The 16,123-nt window shown below is 43.3% G+C and overlaps 1 long non-coding RNA gene across 2 annotated transcripts; it reads right to left on the bottom strand.

Annotated features, from left to right (window-relative positions):
- Nucleotides 1-116: 116 nt before the first annotated feature.
- LOC134738877 (uncharacterized) lies at nt 117-14,345 on the bottom strand. 2 transcript variants are annotated; one of them, XR_010125082.1, is made up of 4 exons: nt 13,962-14,345; nt 12,742-12,855; nt 1,243-4,403; nt 117-906 (listed from the first exon to the last, which is right to left on the bottom strand). It is a non-coding gene; the product is annotated as an uncharacterized LOC134738877 (long non-coding RNA). The 2 variants fall into 2 exon arrangements; XR_010125081.1 differs by lacking the exon at nt 12,742-12,855.
- Between the last annotated feature and the right edge of the window lie 1,778 nt (nt 14,346-16,123).

Below are 16,123 nucleotides of genomic sequence, written 5' to 3'. Positions count from 1 at the left end.
TGCAATGAGCTGAGATCACACCGCTGCACTCCAACCTGGGCAACAGAGAGCAAGACTCTATTTCAAAAAAAAAGAAAGAAATAGAAATAGAATCCATGTATTTCTGAATCCTGAAAAATTATTAGTAAATCTTTTATATAGTTTTCTTTGAACATCTGGTCTGTCTGCAAACATATAGACCTTTTTTTTTTTTTTTTTTTTTTTTTGAGATGGAGTCTTGCTCTGTCCCCAGGCTGGAGTGCAGTGGCGTGATCTCAGCTCCCGGGATGGAGTGATTCTCCTGCCTCAGCCTCCCAAATAGCTGGGACTACAGGCATGTGCCACCATGCTTAGCTAATTTTTGTATTTTTAGTAGGGATGGGCTTTCACCATGTTGGCAAGGATGGTCTCGATCTCTTGACCTCATGATCCGCCCGCCTGGGCCTCCCAAAGTGCTGGGATTACTTATATGAAACAAAATTTTAAATAAAAAATAACATTTGATTACAACTATAGGTGAGACTATTAGTGTGAGGTCATATTTTTACTTATATTGACAAAATAACCATTCTGTATATTGGATATTGACTTATATTGACAAAATAGCCACAACAATATTCTGATTTAGAATAATACTCCTTTTCTGCTGTATATTTGCAAGCTTTTGATCAAATATTACGGGAGCTCAATAGAAATCAAGATGAATATTTTACCACAAGCATTACTGATGCCTATGCTTGTTTTTCTTACAATCCATTAGCTTTTTATGACGCATTTATACTTTTTCAGTTTGTTGTTTATTACTGAGAAGTGGCTGTCTTGCCAGAAAACTGCTGTTCTCAGCTGTATCCACAATGAGTAATAGTGAGTGGAAGTGCAGTGGATAAAAGCAAATGTGTCTTCTCTGTATCTTTTTTCATCCATTGGCTGAAAAACAGGAGGATGCAGAAGATGAAAGAAAATACAATCCCTGAAAGATCATGAAGAAGCTCTCTTAATCAGACAAAAAACCCCATAGGGGATTTTTTTTTTTCATTATTGCACTCTCTGCTTCTATGAGTTTAAATTTGTTTTACACTTTACATAGAAATAAACCTAGGCTTACATAGAAAGAAACCTAGGCTTTTGGCCGGGCATGGTAGCTTAAGCCTGTAATTCCAGCACTTTGAGAGGCCAAGGCAGGTGGATCACCTGAGTTTGGGAGTTGGAGATCAGCCTTACCAACATGGAGAAACCCCATGTCTACTAAAAATACAAAATTACCTGGGCATGGTGGTGCGTGCCTGTAATCCCAGCTACTCGGGAGGCTGAGACATGAGAATCACTTGAACCTGGGAGGCGGAGGTTGCTGTTAGCCAAGACTGCGCCACTGCACTCCAGCTTGGGTGACAGAATGAGACTCCATCTCAAACAAAACAAACACAAATGAAAGGGAAGGAAGTGGATTACTGATAATAACTAAGGTATGGAATCATCCTGAGTGTTCATCAGTAGGTGAATGGAGAAAGAAAATGTGGTGCATGTACACAATGAAATGCTATTCAGCCCTTAAAAATAAAGTCTTGTTATTTGCAACAACATTCATGAATCTGAAAGGTATCATGCTAAGTAAACCCAGCACAGAAAAAAACAAAAAAAAAATCCTTTTTTTTTTTTTTTTTTTGAGATGGAGTTTCACTCTTGTTGCCCAGGCTGGAGTGCAGTGGCATCATCTCGGCTCGCTGCAACCTCCACCTCCCGGGTTTAAGCGATTTTCCTGCTTCAGCCTCCCTAGTACCTGGGATTAGAGGCACATGCCACCATGCCCAGCTAATTTTAATATTTTTAGTAGAGATGGAGTTTCACCATGTTGGCCAGGGTGGTCTGGAACTCCTGACCTCAAGTGATCCACCCACCTCAGCCTCTCAAAGTGCTGGGTTACAGGCGTGAGCCACCACACCCAGCCAGAGGCCTAGGTTTCTTGTTAGAAGATAGACTGTGATACTGAAAGCAAATATAATGGTACATGTTACCTGGCTGCATTTCAAACAGGTGATAGTAACACTACACTGAAGCACCAAAGGTGATTCTTGTTGGCCAGGCCAGAGCTCCTTGTGAAAAAAGTTAGGCCCACTGGTATGTCTGAAGCGTCCTAGCTGGATGGACAGAACCCCATGAGCTGTTTTGATTAGACTGAATTTAAAACACCTTGGTGCCCAGTAATGAGGATATTTTCATATTTAGCATAACGTGATTTGGTGTGTGGCTTGGATTTGATAAATCTTCACTGAGCTAATGGCTGATTGGATTTACTTGGCCTGAATGGAAAATAAAAATCACCTCTGACCTCTGGTGGTCTTTTTTATACATATAGATATGATATCGGTGGCTAGATAAACATACACAGAAAGGCCAGGCGGTGGCTCACTCCTGTAATCCCAGCACTTTGGGAGGCCGAGGTGGGTGGATCACCTGTGGTCAGGAGTTTGAGACCAGCCTGGCCAGCTGTAGTGGCAGGTGCCTGTAATCCCAGCTACTCAGGAGGCCGAGGTAGGAGAATCGCTTGTACCCAGGAGGCAGAGGTTGCAGTGAGCTGAGATTGCACCATTGCACTCCAGCCTGGCCAACAAGAGTGAAACTCCATCTCAAACAAAAAAATAGAAAATGGGTAACATAGGTATGTCAATGTAATTCCCATTATTGCATATGTCCTGTAGAGAAGCCGCAGAATAAGTAGGTCAGAGGTCGCTTTCCTTCTCAACTTCTGCAGCCCAGATGAGTTTAATAAGCCACTTAGATCAGCTTAGATGGATACAAGTCAATCGACCCAAATGGCAAATGTGAATCACACAGGCATACAGTGAGAAAGGAAGCAGGGCCCTGAAATGCTAAGCTGGAACTAGAGTCTAGCATGGCTTTACCAAAAACATACTTCCCAGGCCATGCACCTGTATGTGAAGCTTTATTGATGTTTAAACATAACATTGTATGGCTGTGTTCCAGTCTGAGATGGTATGGATCCATATAGGTGAGAGTAAGTTTATATCTGCATCCTCAGTGTAGGCTGGGGAATTTAAAATGTTGATTAATATCTATTGTATACATAAATATCTACATAGGCAAAGTCATAAAATTCTATATGTTGTGTTTACCCATGTATAATCTAGATACAGATCTAGCATTTTTTTCATATGCATACAGAATAAAGATATAGGAGGTCAAAGGATAAATGGGTATTTGTACTTACAGCAATGTAAAGAAAAAGTCAATAAATGCAAAATCTTATTTGCCATTTAAATTTTGTCCACAAGAGTACACAAATGGAGGTATGCTCTGACCTGCATCTTGCTGCATTTAATGTTTTTTTTCCCTTTTTTCTTTTTTTGAGATGGAGTTTCGCTCTTCTTGCCCAAGCTGGAGTGCAATGGCATGCGATCTCAGCTCACCGCAAGCTCCACCTCCCAGGTTCAAGCAATTCTCCTGCCTCAGCCTCCCGAGTAGCTGGTATTACAGGCATGTGCCACCACACCCAGCTAATTTTGTATTTTTTAGTAGAGACGGGGTTTCTCCATGTTGGTCAGGCTGGTCTCGACCTCCTGACCTCAAGTGATCCGCCCGCCTCGTCCTCCCACAGTGCTGGGATTACAGGCATGAGCCACCATGCCTGGCCAATTCTGCAGGTTTGAAAGGGATCCATGGATTGGCTTCATTCACAGCTAATGCTGACCCTACTTGCCCTAGATCACTTATAGCAGCACTCAACTAGACAAAGCGCCACAGCACACAGTTCCTTAAACCCATACTCTTCTCACAACATAAATGCTTTTGGTCCAAAATAAAAACCACCAATCACTATCCTAAAACATGGCATACTCTGCTGCTCCTTTAAACTTTACAGAGGCTGGAGAAGGCAGCTCATGTCTGAGTAAGTCTGCATTTGGAAAACAACATGCATACATGCATTAATGTGATGTTTATGGAGCATGCTCTGTGTGCTCAGAAGCACGCTACAGAGCACTGTGCTGGGAAGATGACATAATATGAATTTATCCTCATAACACCCTGGGAGGTGGGTACTAACTGTCCCATAATTCCCTGGATTTATATGAAAAGCCTAGCATTTACATTTCTTCTTGTTCTCACTTTTTTTTTTTTTTTTTTTTTTTTTTTTTTTTTTTTTTTTTAATGCATGGAACAGGCCAGGCACAGTGGCTCATGCCTGTAATTCCAGCACTTTGGAGGGCCGAGGCAGGCAGATCATCTGAGGTCAGGAGTTCAGGCAAATCAGGGGGCCCGTGAAAGGCAACTGAGCAGGGATCCATGGGAAAGACACCCTCAGAGGGACAAGATTCTCTCGTTACCTTTCAGTTTTGCTGATGCTTCAATTAAAGTCTCCTGGGAAACGTCTGCAGTAGGTTCTTCCTCTGTAGCTCTTCTTACCTTGCCTGCAAGACAAACTATCTTTAGTGTCTGCATGGGTTTCCACTTCTTGTCCGCACCTGAGGAATGGAAAGCAATGGCACAGTCCTTGCTCATGTTTTGGAGTGAAAGGAGCATTGAAGGTCATGTGAGCTTTGCCAAGGCTTCTCCTGGCCTCATGTCAGATACAGCTCCTAACTCCAAGCAGCCTACCATAGTATCCTCCTTTGTGTGTGTGTGTGATGGGGTTTCGCACTTGCTGCCCAGGCTGGAGTGCAATGACACAATCTCAGCTCACTGCAACCTCCGCCTCCCAGGTTCAGGTGATTCTTCTGCCTCAGCCTCTCGAGTAACTGGGATTACAGGCATGCGCCACTAAGGGAGGAGACCACTTGTCATATTGTCTTATGCCCAATTTCTGCTTCCAAGGAAAGAAGTAAAAACTAAAAGGCAGAAATGAAATCCACAGGCAGACAGCCCGGCGCCACACCCTGGGCCTGGTAGTTAAAAATCGAGCCCTGACCTAATCGGTTATGTTATCTATAGATTACAGACATTGTATAGAACAGCACTTTGAAAATCCCTGTCCTGTTCTGTTCTGTTCTAATTACTGGTGCATGCAGCCTTCAGTCACTTATGCCCTGCTTGCTCAATTGATCATGACCCTCTCATGCAGACCCCCTTAGAGTTGTAAGCCCTTAAGAGGGATAGGAATTGCTCACTCAGGGAGCTCGGTTTTTGAGATGTGAGTCTTGCCAATGCTCCCGGCCGAATAAAGCCCTTCCTTCTTTAACTCGGTGTCTGAGGGGTTTTGTCTGAGGCTCGTCCTGCTACATTTCTTGGTTCCCTGACCGGGGAAGCGAGGTGATCAATGGACGGTTGAGGCAGTCTGTTAGGCGGCTTAGGCCTGCCCTGTGGAGCATCCCTGTGGGGCACTCCGGCCAGCTTGAGCGATGCGGATCCTGAGAGCGCTCCCAGGTAAGCAAATTCCCTGGTGGAACGCCTCACCAGAGCAGCGTGTGGCAGGCCCCCACAGAGGATCAATGAATGCAATGGCTGAACACCGGGAAGGAACTGGCACTTGGAGTCTGGACATCTGAAACTTGGTAAGACTGGTCTTTGGAACTTGCCCACTCCATTTGAGTGGAAGCATGGCCTGATCACCCACGGCGTGCCTGTACCGGCACTTTGGTTTTTGTTTTTGACTTGACTTGGATTGCTTGATACTTTGGTTTTGACCTTGCTTGGATTTCTAGATACTCCGATTTTGGTATTGATTCTGGTTTGGTGTAAACTGTAAAAGTGTGTGTGTGCCCTTTTTACCCGTTCTTTGTTTTGTGCTGTGCGTGTGGTGTTAGCATGGTGTTTTGTCTTGAAGAAGCATGGGTCAGGCACAAAGTAAGCCTGCCCCAGTAGGAACTATGTTGAAAATTTTCAAGAAAGGATTTGAGGGAGATTATGGTGTTACTGTGATACCAGGAAAACTTAGAACTTTGTGTGAAATAGACTGGCCAGCATTGGAGGTGGGTTGGCCATCAGAAGGAAGCCTGGACAGGTCCCTTGTTTTCAAAGGTATGGCACAAGGTACCCTGTAAGCCAGGGCACCCAGACCAGTTCCTGTACATAGACACTTGGTTATAGCTGGTTTTAGACCCCCACCCCACAATGGTTGAGAGAACAGCAGCATAAGCAGCTAGCAGAGGCAAGGAAAGACCAGCAGAGAGAGAAAGAGGAAGAGACAGAGAGATAAAGAGGGAGTCAAGGAAAGAGAGAGGCAGAGAAAGAGAAAGAGACAGAGGCAAAAGGAAAGTCAAAGAGAAAAGACAGAAAATCAGAGAAAGAAAGAGAGAGATATACAAGTAGTTAAGAAAAAAAACAGTGTACCGTATTCCTTTAAAAGCCAGGGTAAGTTTAAAACCTATAATTGATAATTGAAGGTATTCTCTATAACCCTATAACACTCCAATACCACTTTGTTGTCAGTGTAAACAAGGGCGTATTCTGAAAGCACTGAGGCCACTGATAACCTGTAGCCTTACTGTCAAAAATCCTTAACCCAGTAACCCGCAGATGGCCCAGATGCATTCAATCTGTAGCAGCAACTGCTTTGCTAACAGAAGAAAGTAAAAAAATAACTTTTAGAGGAAACCTCATTGTGAGCACACCTCACCAGTTCAGAAGTATCCTAAGGAAAAAAAAAAAAAAAAGCGGGATTTAACATTAACCACTGAAAATTCCCTTAACCCAGAAGTTTTCCTAACAGGGCATCTAAATCTTAATTACCATACAAAGGTCCGACCAGACCTAGGAGGAACTCCCTTCAGGACAGGAGGATCGATGGTTCCTCCTAGGTAATTGAAGGAAAAAAAAAAAGCCATCTATACCAATTCTAAATTAATTTGGACAAAACAAGGTCTTATTAATAGCAAAGGATAATTAAAATCCCAAACTTACAAGGTTTTCAACAAAAGTAAAGTTTGCTAAAAGTTAACAGTGTAACATGTATTATAGTAACTTCTAATCTTGTGGCCTTAGACAGTCTATTCCACAGACATGAAGGAAGTTCGCTTTGGAAAAGAACGGTTAACATCTTCGGAAAAAAAAGGGAAAAAAAGGAGGGGCAGAATTTATGTAAAAAGAGTGTTATATGGTAAATTCTTGTCCTGAAATAAATTAACTGGTTGTTTAAAGAAAGAAATGTTTGTAATAAGTCAGAAAGTTGAGGCATGTCAAAGAATTGTCTGCAAAAGTCATGAAAGAGAAAAATGTTATAAAAAAAGAATTTATGCAAGAAATGTTGTATAATTTAAAAGTAGCTAGGCCTCCTGAATGTAAAACTATTGAAAAAAACAGTTTCTGTGCAAGGTGTATAAGGAAAGTAAAATATACCTTTGGTAAAAAGGATTATAAGGAGGCATAAGAATGTAAATTTTTACCTACATTAAAAGGTTAAAAAAATTATTGTTTTGAAGGTTTAAGCAAGTTTTTAAATGTTAATTGTAAAGAAAATTCTGTGTGTAAACATATTAGCTAAAGTTAAAGAGGTATCATCCAGTTTTTTTGTGAACTGGACATGAAAATAAAAACACAACAGGTTTTTCTTAAAGCACTAACCTGCTCTTTAACAAAAATTATAAAAGGTTAAAAAGAGTCTATAAAAATCTTACCTTATGGTCTGACATTAAAAATTGGATAAATATGTCTACAAGGTTTTATTAAAATTAAGTTTCACATTAATAACACACTAATCTGGTATAAAAATCATACAAGAAGCATTATTAAATATAAAATGGTGTTTGGCTTTCTTTGGTCTAAAAACTAATAAAAGCAGGTGCTAAAAGAAATTTCTCAGTAGAAAGGCACCAAAGACTATAAAGTCCACTGCTGATGTCCCCACATTTAAAACAAAAGGTCAGTTTCTTAGAAATTATATACTTGGTTTATCTTCCACTTTCCTTTACCTCAAAACTAAAAGTCTTTTAGCATATGTACCACCCCTAGAATTTCCAGTAAACCAGCACCACCCTAAAGATCACGTTCTCATCAAAAGGTGAAAAGAAAGGAAACTCGAGCCAGCCTAGGAAGGACCCTACCTTGTGCTGCTAACCACCAAGACTGCTGTTCGTACAACGGAAAAAGGATGGACTCATCACAACTGAGTCAAGAAAGCGCCACCCCCTCCAGAGTCATGGGCCATAGTCCCAGGGGAAAACCCTACCAAACTAAAGCTAAGAAAACTTTTAACTCTTTCAAAATCTATTCTATTACTTTTTCTTCTTTGCTCGCTCTATTGCTGACCATCTAGTTAGTAACATAACCAAGTCAATTTTGCCTCAAACTATTGCATTTAATGCTTGCCTTGTTATACCCTGTGGGGACTCACCAAGTGAAAGACAGCTCTCCACTTCAGAAAAGTACCTCTGTCCCTCCTGACTCTCCTCAGACCGGGCATTAGTAAATTAGGACCATTTAATCTGGGGAAATTTTGATAAAGACCCCAGTGTCAACCAGGAGTCTTGCTCCCCAGTGTAGAGCTTTTATGCCGTAGTTGGTCCAACATTCTGTGGACCACTAAAGAGCAAGGATGGACTGCCCCAACCGGTTTTTGTAATTCCCTAAAATCATGCATTCATTTCACTAGAGGATCATATAAGTTAAAGACTTAAAACAAACTTTGGCAGTTAAGACAGGATACCAAGATGCAAATGCCTGGTTGGAATGGATCAAATATTCCATCCCACGTTAAACAAAAGCAATTGTTATGCTTGTGCACATGGCAGGCCAGAGGCCCAGACTGTCCCCTTTCCACTAAGGTGCTCCTCCAATCTACCAGGCATGGGCTGCATGGTAGCTCTTTTTCAGGATTCTACAGCCTGGAGTAATAAGTCGTGCCAAGCTCTCTCTGCTATATCCCAAAGTCCGGCACCCTGCGGGTCAGCCCTCGAGGGCCATCCAGCCTCCGTCTCCCAACACTAAGTTCACTTTGTGTCTCTCACGATAGGGAGGAAACTTAGTGTTCCTTGGAGACCTGAAGGGATGCAGTGAGCTTAAGAATTTTCAAGAGCTTATCAATCAGCCCTTGTTCATCCCCGAGCAGATGTGTGGTGATATTGTGGTGGACCTTTACTGGGCATTCTGCCAAATAACTGGAGTGGCACTTTAGTCCAATTGGCTATCCCTTTTACCCTGGCATTTCATCAACCAGAGGGAAGAAAAATAAGACATCGTAAAGCGAGAGAAGCCCCTTATGGGTCTTTCGACTCTCACGTCTATTTAGACGCAACTGGAGTCCCACGGGGAATACCAGATCAATTTAAAGCTTGAAATCAAATAGCTGCAGGATTTGAGTCAATATTTTGGTGGGTGACAGTTAATAAAAATGTAAATTGGATAAACTACATCTATTACAACCAACAGCAACGAGCTTTTCATGAGTTAAAAAAAAAACTCATGTCGGCCCTAGCCCTGGGGCTACCTGACCTGACAAAACCCTTTACACTCTATGTGTCAGAAAGAGAAAAAATGGCAGTTGGAGTTTTAACCAGACTGTGGGCCTCCTAAGTACCTGGGATTACAGGCGCCCGCCACCATGCTCAGCTAATTTTTTTGTATTTTTAGTAGAGATGAGGGTTTCCCCATGTTGGCCAGGCTGGTCTCGAACTCCTGACCTCAGGTGATCTACCTGCCTCGGCCTCCCAAGGTGTTGGGATTACAGGCATGAGCCACCATGCCCGGCTAAACTTAACTTGAATTATTTCTTGTAGCTGCCTATTTTAAAGAAAAACAGAAATGAAGCTCAACCAATCAGAAGTAGCCAACAACCTTATATAACTAGGGACTTTTCAACAAGGTAAACAAACAAAAAACCAAGAAGAAACAAGTTTGTAACTACCACTAATCAAATAATTTGTTTCTACATTTTTCCAATAAATAGTTGCCTCTTACACTGTCAGTGAAACCTAAACCTCTTTTAGACTGGTGTCCTATAATTAATCAATTGCTATTACTCAAATAAACTCTTTACAATTTTATTGTGTCTCAGATTACTTTTTAGAGGAATAAAATAAACTAGGAATCCATATTACACAAAGGTTTACAGAATATGAGAAAAGGCATACGACATTCATAAAATATATGAATGTAGACATAAGCAAATAGAAAAATTACATGTTCTTAGACAGAAAAACTCAATATACTATCAATATAAATTGTCCTTAAGGTAGTTTATAAATTAAATTTTGTTCTAATATAGATACCATTAGATATTGGAGGTAGGCATTTTACTATAAAACAGCATATAGGCTGGGTGCAGTGGCTCACACCTGTAATCCCAGCACTTTGGGAGGCTGAGGTGGGTGGATCACCTCAGGTCAGGAGTTCGAGACCAGGCTGGCCAACATGGTGAAACCCCGTCTCTATGAAAATACAAAAATTAGCCAGACATGATGGCAGGTGCCTGTAATCCCAGCTATTCGGGAGGCTGAGGCAGGAGAATTGCTTGAACCTGTGAGGTGGAGGTTGCAGTGAGCCAAGATGGTGCCACCACATTCCAGCCTGGGTGACAGAGCAAGACTGTGTCTCAAAAATAAATAAATACATACATACATACGTACATAAAATAAAACAGCATATAGATGAAAAGACAAGAAAAGCCAAGAAAACTCTGGGAAAACAAAAAAAAAAACACAGATATTATTGGCCAGCCCTGTGAAAAATCTTGATTAAAAAAGCTAATAGATCAGCTGGGCGTGGTGGCTCACGCCTGTAATCCCAGCAGTTTGGGAGGCCGAGGTGGGCAGATCACGAGGTCAGGAGATCGAGACCAGCCTGGCTAACACGGTGAAACCCCATCTCTACTAAAAATACAAAAAAAATTAGCTGGGTGTGGTGATGGGCACCTGTAGTCCCAGCTACTTGGGAGGCTGAGGCAGGAGAATGGCGCAAACCTGGGAGATGGAGCTTGCAGTGAGCTGAGATTGTGCCACTGCACTCCAGCCTGAGTGACAGAGCAAGACTCTGTCTAAAAATAAACAATAAATAAAAGCTAATAGATAATTGGAACTAAAAATTCAGAAATAGACTAAAGTGCCTAAGAAAGTGTCTTAGTCCATCCAGGCTGCTGTAACAAAATACCTTAGGCTGGGTAATGTAAAAACAACAGAAATTTATTGCTCACAATTCTGGAGGCTGGAAAGTGCTAGATCAAGGCACCAACAAATTTGGTGTTTGGTGACAGCCCTGATCCTCATATATGATACCTTCTTGGTGTATCCTCACATGGCAAAAGACAAGGACACTCCCTTCAATCTTATTAAAAAGGGCACTTATTCCATTCAGGAAGATGACGCTCTCTTGGCTTAGTCACTTCCCGAAAGGTCGCATGCCTAATACTATCCACATATGAATTTGGAGGGGGACACAAATATTTAGACCACATCAAAAATTTAATAAACAAGAAAAACTATGTGGAGGATGGCATCATTAATACTTGACATGTGAAAAAATTGATGTTCCTATCACAAAGGAAAGAAATGACATTCTTCATGTTCTTCATGACATAGAACAAAATAAAGGTCCAATGAAAGATAAATCTATACAAAAAAATGAATCAGTGTTGATAAGGTGAATTCTACAGGTTGTATCAGGATTTCTGAGGTTTCTGGGGATGGGCAAGGCCCCAGAGTTTCCTCCCGTGATATTTTCCCTGAAGTTGCTCATGCTCTTATTCAATTTGAAAGTGAATAAAGGCCAGGCATGGTGGCTCATGCCTGTAATCTCAGCACTTTGGGAGGCCAAGGCGGGTGGATCACGAGGTCAGGAGTTCAAGACCAGCCTGGCCAACATCATGAAACCCTGTCTCTACTAAAAATTAGCTGGGCATGGTGGCACGCATCTGTAATCCCAGCTACTCGGGAGGCTGAGGCAGGAGAATCGCTTGAATCTGGGAGGCAGAGGTTGCAGTGAGCCGAGATTGCGCCACTGGACTCCAGCCTGGGAGACAAACCAAGATTCTGTCTCAAAAAAAAGAAAATAGTGGATAAAAATGTTTTTTCCTGTTCCAATATGTAAGAAATTCAAAATAAACAGGCCTATGTATGCATGATTCTCAATCAGTCAGCAGTGCACTGTTAAGGAAGAGCAAAGAATCTCACATCCACAGAAGTACAATGTTCTGTCAGATAAAGATGTCTCCCTGTGCCAGAACCACATATTTTTACACATGATCAGAGGCTTTCATGGGCAAGCATTGCTCTGCAGCCCTACCACAGACTTAACCCTGTGAATCTGACTTAGAAGGTCACTGATGAACACATGCCCTAGTGTTCTGATCTACATGAATCCTCTCTTAATGGTCCCTTCCAGGGATCTGGGATCTTTCCTGAATTCATCTGCCACATACAGATAGACTCAAAAATTTAGACAGAAGCTGTGATCCTCACTGGCACATCTGCCCTGTCCTATCAGCTTCTCTAGAAGTACACTGCTCTAATTGCTCCTGAGTGACCCCATCTAAGGGTATCTCTCTGTGCCAACATAATTGATTTCATAAACCGGAAAGAGAAATAAGCAAGAGTCTAGCTATGCTGGGGCTGTCTAAGATTCCCTTACCTATGTCTCTAATTTACCCAAATATTGACCAAAAAGATTAATGGTGGTAGGAAAATGGAAGGAGGAGCCCCAGTTCACAGAAGGAGAAAATGTAATCAATGCTGCCTAGCGTCCAGCTTAAGCTTACCCATGGGGGACTGAGTCTCTTCAGAAAAAAGCGATGGTTCTCCATTGTATTAGTCTGTTCTCATGCTGCTAATAAAGACATACCCAAGACTGGGTAATTTATAAAGGAAAGAGGTTTAATTGACTCACAATTCCACATGGCTGTAGGTCAGGGCGGGGTTCACAATCATGGAGGAAGGCAAGGATGAGCGAAGTCATGTCTTACACGGTGGCAGGCAAGAGAGCATGTGCAGGGGAACTGCCCTTTATAAAACCATCAGATTTCGTGAGACATAATCACTATCACGAGAACAGCATGGGAAAGACTCACCCCCATGATTCAATTACCTCCCACCGGGTCCCTCTCACAACACATGGGAATTATGGGAGCTACAATTCAAGATGAGATTTGGGTGGGGATACAGCCAAACCATATCATTCATCATCTGAAGGAACTGTGGTCTCAGACAGCTGGGCACTGAGAGTGCACGCTGCCGCCTAGAATTCCACACCTCAAAGGATTCTTAAGGTTAATGTGGGGAGCCAAAATGAGGAGATGAATTCACAGCCTGTGCCTTACCTTCTGGTCTAACTAGAACTACTTTTGTCCTGGCCCAACAAGATTCCCAGATTCTTTTCTGGGTTGCACCAGAGGTAATTCAGAAAGACAAAAAGTTATTAATGCCCCTCCACTCCCCATAGCTCCTGAGGTCTAAGTTGTTCATTCCTTGGGTTTTAGGTTGTTGTTCTCCCTCTGCCTCCACAGAATCAGTGTGTCCCATTCCAGTACCTATGATTTCACCTGTATTCTTGTCACCTCCTCTTTCTCCTAGACATTTTATCTAACAGAGCCAGGTGAAACAGAGACAAAGATATTTACATAAAACTTAACCAGAACTAAGTTGGAGTTCCATAACCCCCATTGGGCTGAGATGGCACTCAGGCTGGCCTAAGATTGTGGTTATGGAACAGAAAGACACATTTTGCCCAGGAATGATCAGTGTGGAATCTCAAATTTGGGAAATAGATCCTTAGAGCGCCCAATCGTTTCATCCTTCTCTTGGAGGCAATCAGGAAGAGATAATCCCCTTTTGGAGAAAACCATGTCTAATCAACAGATTACCTAACCAACATGTGTGGAAAAGGAGGTAAAATCTGACAGTTGACCCATTTTAGTAGATTTGGTAATAAATGCCACAAAGTCAGAGTTCAAGTGGTCTCAAAAGCCTAAAAGGTGACACAGATTCGTTTCAAGGGACACAAGGTGTCACTGGGTGTGCCGACATCCCAGAGGGTGAGAACCATGGCAACTTTGGGCAGGCTGGGAAAGGATTCCGGACTCTTGCAGTTCTGTGAGAAATCAAACTTACCGCAATTTTGGAAGTCAGGAAGCCAGCACGTTGGGGGATGCGGTATCACAATTACTTGGTGAGACAAGCTGCCCTGGTAGCTTGTCCTCTCCCATCAGGTAGGAGAGGTTAAAGAACAGGCAGGCTCCCCCTCTGCATGGCGGAACTGCTCTGGAGGCATGGAGGAGCGAGGCTGAAGGTTGGGGCCTTCGCCCACCATGCCGGGAGCTGAAATTTCTTGTTACCGGCGAGTTATCGCAGGGCTGCAAGACTACAATCCCAGGGTGCACAGGGATCAGGGACTGTGCGCATCACTGGGGGAAGGGGCAGAGCTGCGCGCGCCTGGCTGAGCATGCTAGGACATGTAATCTCATGGCCAGTCCCAGCCCTTCAGCCACAAGGCTGCAGGACTACAATCCCAGCCTGTACCAGGCTCGGGGACGGTTCGCAACCCCAGTGGAAGGGGCAGGGCGGTGCGCGCCGCGCCTGGTATGCTGGGAGTTGTAGTCTTTATTGCTCTCAGCCCATGGATAGGTAGCTTCAGAACTACAATCCCAGTATGCATCGGGGTGGTGCGTAGCCCTGGAGGAAGAGGCAGACACTTAACTGTGTCTAAAGCACTGCTGGCCGCCCAGTCGCCAGGGAGAGTGAATACAGCTAGGGACGTGAAAGGCAGGTCTCGGCTGGGCATTGAGGAGGGTATTAAGCTAGGAAGTATGCCTTACCTTTGTCTAAATCGGGCGGGTCATCCTCCCCTCATTGGCCTTGTGCAGCGCGGATTCCTCTCTCACCCGCACCCAGGGGTCTTCCCAGAGCATTGCGTCGTCTCCAGCCCAGGGAGCTGCCTTCTTTCCTAAACTGCTATAGAAACTGTCCTGATGTCTAAGACAATGTACTTTGTGCCGCAGGCCTCTGCCTTCCCTAGCCAGAGCGCGAGCTCAGCCGCTTTTGAGAGAAATCTGCCACCTGGCCCACCTGTGCACAACTTCAGAGCTTTGCAGGGGGTGACAAGGGCTGTGGCTTCAGGGAAATGTCACGCGCACTGGCACCTTTTTCGCGAATGTGAAAATTGAGACATCAAGAAGGTTAATTATTGGGTTGCCCAGGATCTGCGAAGAGCGAAGAAGAAAACCCCATTTCCCAGGCCTGTGTCTTGTGAGCCATTTTTTATCAACCCACTTAAGTGGACAAGCTCCAAAACACAACATGAAGCTGATGATAATTTAGGCAATTTACATTTGAAATCATCGGCCTCATCTCAAGGCAGTGTCTCAGAGACACAGGTGGGACCTGATCCCTCAGGAACAGATAGCGTTCCAGCTTTGTGGGATTGACTTTTGAGATGTGAAGCACTTCGGGGTCATTTGAAACCCGTCAGGTTTCACATCTCTGCTTTGGATGGAAAGCCCATCACCCACAGCTGTCAGAGATGTTCCTTAACTCTCACCCACAGCTGTGGCTACATCAGGACCAATCTTTTCAGACAGCTGCCGTGGGACTGCTGAGAGCAACTACACACCAAACAGCAGTGCATCTGAACACAAGTCCCAAGACACTCCTCTCTATTAATCCTCATTTTGAGAAGATGGATATGGTTACGTTACAACATCCCCATGCAACACTTGTGGGTGAGGGTAATCAGACACCCTCACCTAAAGAGGGCACAGGAAGGAGGAGGATGAAAACAGAGATAGGGAAGGGATGTGTGCTCATCTGTTGAATTTTTCTATCTAGATAATGGAAACATCTAGGAGCACTTCTGCTTCCATGTAACCTCTTAATAATTGATGTCCCTAAAATTCTGTGTTCTCAGGGACAGTTCCTTTGGTTCCCAGACGGTACCAGCTTTCATGTTGTTACATCTAATATGTAAAAACCTGGATGTTAATCTCCAAGACATTGTTCACGTCACACATTCCAGTATGTTTCATTTGTGATTTCTGAATGTAGGACAATATCAAAGAACTGAAAACCTGATCATAAAAATTGGACCCTATTACTGCACTTAGTGAATAATTTACCCCTTAGGGTTAATTACACCTGAGTTCATCAGCACCTGTGTAAAGAAAGAAAAAAAAATTGTGGCATCTGCCAGGCACGGTGGCTCAAGCCTGTAATCCCAGCACTTTGGGAGGTCGAGGCAGGTAGATCACCTGAGGTCAGGAGTTCGACACCAGCCTGGT

The sequence above is a fragment of the Pongo pygmaeus genome, chromosome 20 (genome assembly GCF_028885625.2).
Source record: "Pongo pygmaeus isolate AG05252 chromosome 20, NHGRI_mPonPyg2-v2.0_pri, whole genome shotgun sequence".
Lineage (NCBI taxonomy): Eukaryota > Metazoa > Chordata > Mammalia > Primates > Hominidae > Pongo > Pongo pygmaeus.
The sequence above is the reverse complement of the archived record's forward strand: the minus strand, read 5'-3'. Positions and strand labels throughout refer to the sequence as shown.